The sequence below is a fragment of the Cebus imitator genome, unplaced genomic scaffold, assembly GCF_001604975.1.
Source record: "Cebus imitator isolate Cc_AM_T3 unplaced genomic scaffold, Cebus_imitator-1.0 Scaffold535, whole genome shotgun sequence".
In the NCBI taxonomy this organism is placed as follows: Eukaryota; Metazoa; Chordata; class Mammalia; order Primates; family Cebidae; genus Cebus; species Cebus imitator.
In genome coordinates, this window is record NW_016107850.1 from 551,867 (window position 1) to 559,394 (window position 7,528).

The window sequence follows — 7,528 nt, forward strand, 5'->3', positions numbered from 1 at the left end:
CACACATATACACACACACACACATATGTATATGTAAAGAGAGAGAGAAAGAGAGAGAGAGAGAGAGAGAGAGAGAGAGACATACATTGCAGCATTTGTTTTCTCCATTCATTTACCTTGTGGGTGTAAGTTAATGTTTGTGATCTAGTATTGTGAAATGGCTACTTCTACATGACAGAAAATCCTCCTAGGCCTTACAGGAAACATGCTGTTTATAGCCAGGGGCAGATTTTAAAAAATATATATGAATAAACAACTAGGTACAATTGTGTTCTTGGTTTTACATTGCCTTCTCCTTAGAGAAATTTAAACTTCTTTAGGACAGATAATGCATTCTATATATAAATTCTTGATAGTGTTTGGTTCAATGATATGACTCTCTGCAATAGTTTATAATAGATGTTTGTCTAATTTTTGAACTTTAAATTATGGGAAATAGTGTGACAATTTTATATACTGACTTTCTATACTATTTGTGTGTAGGAGAATTGCTCAGCCATGGTGCCTTGGTGATCTTGCATGTTCCCACATAGGCCGCATAGGCAAGGTTCTACCACAGTCTGTCTCAAGTCTTGGGGGAATACTCTGTGATCCTTTTTGGTACATGGTAAGATAGATTTGTGAGGAGCTGTCACAAGGCCATTTCTTATCTACCTGTCTGTCTTGTAGGAGGCTGCCTCAAGGCAGCTTACTAGCTCTTATTTTTATTCTGGTGAGGCATGAGACTTTCCTTCAGGCACTGTTCTGACTATAAAATGACAAAGCTGCAGTCTAGAGTTGACTCCTGAAGAACAGAACAACCCACTGTGGTGTTGTCTTTCATTTAGTCCCACCAGTTTGGGTTTGTCCTGTAGAATTAGGGACATGGGGAACTTACATCATGCTGATCATGCTTTCTCTGTCTGTGTTAGTAATAAACTGTCTGAATCCATTTGGTCTTACTGGCAGCTGCCACTCTGCTTGACCATTTAATGTAAACAAATGGGATTTTTTTTTTTTGGACCAGTTTGAGGAATTTGTCATTACTTTTTATTTGGTCAATTTACTGTAAATTGCTTTTAATTTCAGGATCCAATGTTTAATACTTTGCTATTAAATAGCTCAAGTAAGGATGGTCCTTGCTCTCTAAATACAGTATTGTTTTAGGGGGTTCAGCATACAGCTGTAAAATTAGTCTTAATCTGGATAAATCAAAGATAAAGCAATTTTTATTTAGTACAGTGGCTTGCAGTTGGTTTTTTTCTCCCTATCTTCTCAAGGACTACTTTTGTTTTGCAATCTGAAGCCTGCTTAAGTTGTCTTAGAGAGTCAGTTCGATGCAGACCTTTCTCATATTATATTAGACTTTCCTTTCTCATGCAGTAGAAAGGTACTAAGGTATATAAACATGCAAATAAAATATATATTGCATACACACATCTACTTGATTTTCAGTGGCTGGTTGACCTTGACCTAGACAGAAAGATCAAAGTCAAACTGTTACCAGTGGAGGGTGTCCAGGTTCTTGGCTTTTGAACAAAGAATTGGACAAAATTCCATCTTGAATTCTTTCTTTGCACAAAGCAAAGAAAGCAAGATACATGTTTTGCCATTGCTTACTTCATTAGTCAGACTAATCATAACAATTCAGATGTTAGGTTTTTTTCTTTTTTGATTTAAAAAATAAGTTACATGAAAGTATGATTTTGTTTAGTTAATTAATTAATTCATTTACTTTTTAATTTTTTGAGACAGGGTTTCCCTCTCTTGCTCAGGCTGGAGTGCAGTGGTCCAAACTCGGCTCACTGCAACCCCATAAAAAACTAGGCAAAGGATATGAACAGACACTTCTCAAAAGAGGACACGTATGTGGCAAGGAAACATAAGAAAAAAAGCTCATCATCACTGGTCATTAGAGAAATGCAAATCGAAACCATAATGAGATAACCATGTTATGCCAGTTAGAATGGCGATCATTAAAAAGTCTGGAAACAATAGATGTTGGAGAGGATGTGGAGAAATAGGAATGCTTTTACACTGTTGGTGGGAGTGTAAAAGACAGTGTGGCGATTCCTCAAGGATCTAGAACCAGAAATACCATTTGTCCCAGCAATCCCATTACTGGGTATATACCCTAAGGATTATAAATCATTCTACTATAAAGACACATGCACATGTATGTTTATTGCAGCACTGTTCACAATAGCAAAGACTTGTAACCAATCCAAATGCCCATCAATGATAGAAAACGTGGCACATATACACCATGGAGTACTATACAGACATAAAAAGGGATAAGTTCATTTCCTTTGCAAGGACATGGATGAAGCTAGAGACCGTGATTTTCAGCAAACTAACACAGGAACAGAAAACCAAACACTGCATGTTCTCACTCATAAGCGGGAGTTGAACAATGAGAACACATGGACACAGAGAGGGGAACAGCACGCACTGGGACCTGTTGGGGGTGGGGGGCTGGGGAGGGATAGCATTAGGAGAAATACTAATGTGGATGGTGAGTTGATGGGTTCAGCAAACCACCATTGCACATGTATACCTATGTAACAAACCTGCACGTTCTGCACATGTGTCCTGGAACTTAAAGTATAATAAAAAAATATTTTTGTGGGTTTGGGGGTATAAGTGTAGTTTGGTTACATGGATATACTACATATTAATGATGTCTGGGCTATTAGTGTAACCACTTGAATAGTGTACATTGTACCCATTAGGTAATTTCTCACCCCTCAACTCCCTCCTACCCTCCTACATTTCTGAGTTTCCAGTGTCCATTAATCCACTATCTATGTCCATGTGCACACATTATTTAGCTGCCACTTATAAGTGAGAACATGTGATATTTGACTATCTGTTTATGAGTTATTTCAAAGATAATGCCTCTAGTTCTATCCATGTTGCTGCAAAAGACATGATTTTGGCTTGGTGCAGTGGCTTATGCCTGTAACCCCAACACTTTGGGAGGCTGAGTCAAGAGGATCCCTGGAGCTCAAGAGTTTAGAACCAGCCTAGGCAACATAGCAAGACATTGTCTCTATTAAAAATAAAAAAAATTAGCTGGGTGTGGTGCCACATACCTGTAATCCCAGCACTTTGGGAGGCTGAGGCAGGAGGATTGCTTATGCCCAGAAGATAGAGGCTACAGTGGGCTATGATCATGCCACTGCACTACAGCCTCAGTGAGAGAGTGCGACCCTGTCTCAAAACAGAAGAAGACATGATTTTATTATTTTTCATGGCTGAGTAGCATTCCATGGTGTGTGTGTGTGTGTGTGTGTGTGTGTGTGTGTGTGTATGTTTGTGTGTATACTGTTTTATGTATTTTAATGAGTTTATTGCCACTTTTTTTTTTTTTTTGAGATGGAAAAAAAAAACTCTCACTCTGTTGCTCAGGCTGGAGTACAGTGGCATGGTCTCAGCTCACTGCAACGTTTGCCTCCTGGGGTCAAGCAATTCTCCTGCCCCAGCTTCCTAAGTAGCTTAGATTACAGGCGCCTGCCACCATGTCCAACTAATTTTTGTACTTTTTTAGTAGAGATGGGGTTTCACCATGTTGGCCGGGCTAGTTTTTAACCAAGTCATCCATTGATGGACACTTAGCTTGATTCCTTGTCTTTACTATTGTATATAGTGCTGCGATAAACATCTAAGTGCAGGTATCTTTTTAATATAATGATTTCTTTTATTTTGGGCTGATACCTAGTAGTGGGATTGCCAGATGCAATGGTAGTTCTATTTTTAGTTCTTTGAGAAATTGTCATACTCTTTTCCCCAGGGGTTGTACTAATTTACCTTACAACTAACAATATATAAATATTCCCTTTTCTTTGCATCCTCACCAACTGTTATTTTCTGACTCTTTAGTAATAGGCATTCTGACTGGTATAGGGTGGTACATTGTCCGTCTCAAAATTTTGTCTGTTTTAATTTGCATTTCTCTGATGCTTAATGATGTTGAGCATTTTTTCATATGCTTGTTGGCCATTTGTATGTCTTCTTTTGAAAAATGTCTGTTCACATATTTAAAATAGTGTACTGTCATGTTTTTCTTATAACAAAAGTGGTACTTGCTTATTGTAGAAAATTTGGAAAATACATGCATAGGGACGAAAATACAAATTACTTCTCATTCTAGCAACCCTGAATAAACGTTAATATTTTGGTAAATTTCCTTTATATTCCCAACCCTCATCCGCTTGCACAGACTTATAGCTCTTTATAAATTTATGTAGGATTGTATAAAATATACATTTTTAAAGGAGACGAATGATGAATTTTGTGTATATAGTTTTATATTTTAAATGCCCTAGTTATTATACTGTGAGCATTTTTCCATACTAAGGAATCGAGCCTATAATATGATTTTTAAAGGCTATAGGATATTCCATGTTAAGGATATAAAAATTTGTTTAGCCTTTATCTTATTGTTGTATATTTAAGTTGTTTCTAATTTTTTATTATTTTAAATAATCCTGAAGTATGCATATTTTTTACATATCTCTATTAGATTTCAATTGAAAATTGCTAGAAATTGAATTATTGGATCAATGATTATGAACAGTGTTAAGGACCTTGATTCACTTTGCCAAATTGTACTCCAGAAACGTTACCTCATTTTGTATTCCTACCAATGATGTATAGAAGTGTCTAATTCAAAATAGCCTTGCCAACACCAAAAAACCTTTAAATTTGATGAATGAATTATGTTTTCTTTTTTTGAGATGGGGTGTTGCTCTGTCATCCATGTCACCCAGGCTAGAGTTCAGTAGCATGATCTTGGCCCACTGCAACCTCTGCCTCCTGCGTTCAAGCGATTCTCTTTCCTCAGTCTCCTCAGTATCTGGGACTACAAGTGCATACCACCTCACTTGGCTAATTTTTGTATTTTTATTTTTATTTTTATTTTTAGTAGAGACGGGGTTTCATCATATTGGCCAGGCTGGTTTTGAACTCCTGATCTCAAGTGATCCTCTGGCGTCGACCTCCCAAAGTGCTGAGAATACAGAAATGAGCCACTGCACCTGGCTGAATTATGTTATCATAATTTTTACATTTATTTTGATTACAGTGAGGTTGAAAATATTTTCATATGCGTCTTGATCATTGGCAGTTTTCATTTTTGAAACTGTTTATGTCTTTGGCCCAGGTTTTATCTGTGAGTTGTGGGTATCTTTTTGCTTTTTGATAGACTGAAGTTTTTCTTTCTTTTTATGTAGCTTAACCTAGAAATCTTTCATGTGTGAATTGTTTCTTTATATTAACACTTTGAAAGTCCTTCCCCATTCTAATATTAGGTGACTAGTTACTATAATGTTTTTCTTAAAGGTTCATTTTCATGTTTATCTTTTTCCTTCATCTGGATTTTATTTTAGTAAAAGTTATGTGATAAAATAATAGCATTTGTCTTTTGAAACTACAGTTATTCAATAGCCATTTGATAAGTAATAATGTATTGATTTGAAATGACAAACATAATAAATTTTATAAGGATTGAAGTGTAGTACCTTTCTTAAATGTCTTTGATGTTTGAATGCCATTACAGTGATTCAGTAGTCATTATTTCTTGGTGAAACTGAAAAACTTCCTAGAATGTCCTACAGATATCTCTGCTTAGAGCTGCCCCTCCCTCTTCTTTTAAATAAAGTCGTGTCTTTCCATGTGGCTTAATTGTTGCAAGCCTCACAGTCCTTTCCTCACTGAGCACGCACCTATCTGCCCTCTAGTTAGCAGCTGTGATTTCCCCTTGCAATATCTGTTTTAGTTTGCACCTTTGCTTCTCAAAGTGCCTGTGCTGAAAATGAGCCTTTCATTATTAGTTGCTTCAGGTCAGTGAGATCTGCTTGTTATTGTTTCTCATAATTGTTAACTTTGAAGCATTTTTTTCTTCATTTTTTCCAATGTCTACTTTATAAGTTGTTTTTTTCTCTCCACTGAACTTATGGTTAATATTTTAATTCATCATAGAGTAGCTTAGAAATTCTGCAATCCATGCATCTTACTCATTCAACTATACCTCAATATTATGGACTGTTTATTATTTTGTCCTGCACAACACCCTTCTAGGGAATACTGAATCAAGAAATCACCTGTCTTTGCAGAAGGCATCTGTTGAAGCAGATGCTGGAGCCATGGGGTTGTCATTTCCTATCAGGTTCCATCCAATATCAGTCTTTAATACTTCAAAGACACTTTCCATCCTTGCATCGACAGACAGCTGTGGTGCCTTCTGTTTTCTTGCTGTTTTTTATTTCTAGTCTTAACAGTTCTTTTAGATGGAAAAATAGGTAAGGAATTGTTAACATTTGAGAACATATTAATCAGATTTTACATACTGTAACTGTGCTCAAATTTGAGTAATAATATTAATAGTTACCAAAGAGCAGAGAAAACTTAATTTTTTCATGTCAGGAAATAAGTATCTGAGTTGGTTTATTTTATGCAATCTCTTGAAGACATATTTCTGGTATATATTTTTTTATGTTACAAGTAATAAATATAATGGTCTAATTTCCATCATTTTATTTTCTATCTTTAGGAACATTACGTATCATTATGTACATGTGGACAATTTTCCCTTCATTTCTGTTGATTATTTCTTCTAGGGATTTTAGGTTGTTACAGAATACTTAGTCATTACTAAGTATTTCAGGTAGCCCTGAAATAGTGAGGAATTAAGTGATTTTGGCACTATTTTGTAGGTAGTAGTAGATTCAGAAATGCAGTTCATATCCAGTCTAGTGCTCATCTCCCCCTCTTTTTTAGTTAGTAAGACTTCTGTGAACTTTGAGATATATGCCAAGGATGATGCTGTATTGGTCCGGCCACAAGACCTTTATATTATAGGAACTACAGTTTTAGTAGAACTAAATGGAGGTGATTATTTTGCATTTTTTCACTAAAGTGTTACTATCTAAGCACGTATTACTTGGTGTTGGAATGGAATAAGAATTGATATTACCTAGCATTGGTGTCTGGTTGAGCTTTTGATCTACCCTAACATCTCATGCTTAATTTATAGTTAATGTTTAATGGAATTTTATCAAATGAATGATAAAGACTGTGAGTCAAGTCAGGATGCTACCTGGCAAATATGGACAGTGAGGCCTGGAAGGTGAGGATCAGAATGTGCTTGCCTCTGTCACAGACTCTGGAAGTGCAGAACCACAGATAATTTGATATAAAGATATTTAAATATTTTACCTTGTATGTTTTCTGTGATTAGGCTGCAACTTCTAATGCCTGCTGGAAAAAGAATGCTACTATTCAAAGACAATTCACCATGGCTTCATGTTTCTGCACGTCTTACAAGTGAGGCACTAACTGCCTGTGTTCTGAACTGTATTTTCAAGGATATTGGTACAGTGACCAGCTTTGCAAGATAAACATACTGTTTCCCTTCAAAACAAAGTACAGGCTGGATGCAGTGGCTCACACCTGTAATCCCAACACTTTGGGAGGCCAGGGCAGGAGGATCACTTGAGCCCAGGAGTTTGAGACCAGCCTGGGCAACAACATAGCAAGGCCCTGTCTA

The 7,528-nt window shown here is 36.4% G+C and overlaps 1 protein-coding gene across 5 annotated transcripts in view; it reads left to right on the plus strand.

Annotated features, from left to right (window-relative positions):
- LRCH2 (leucine rich repeats and calponin homology domain containing 2) overlaps positions 1–7,528 on the plus strand; it is a 103,501-nt gene that overhangs the window by 13,111 nt on the left and 82,862 nt on the right. The gene's annotated exons all lie outside the window — the stretch shown is intronic.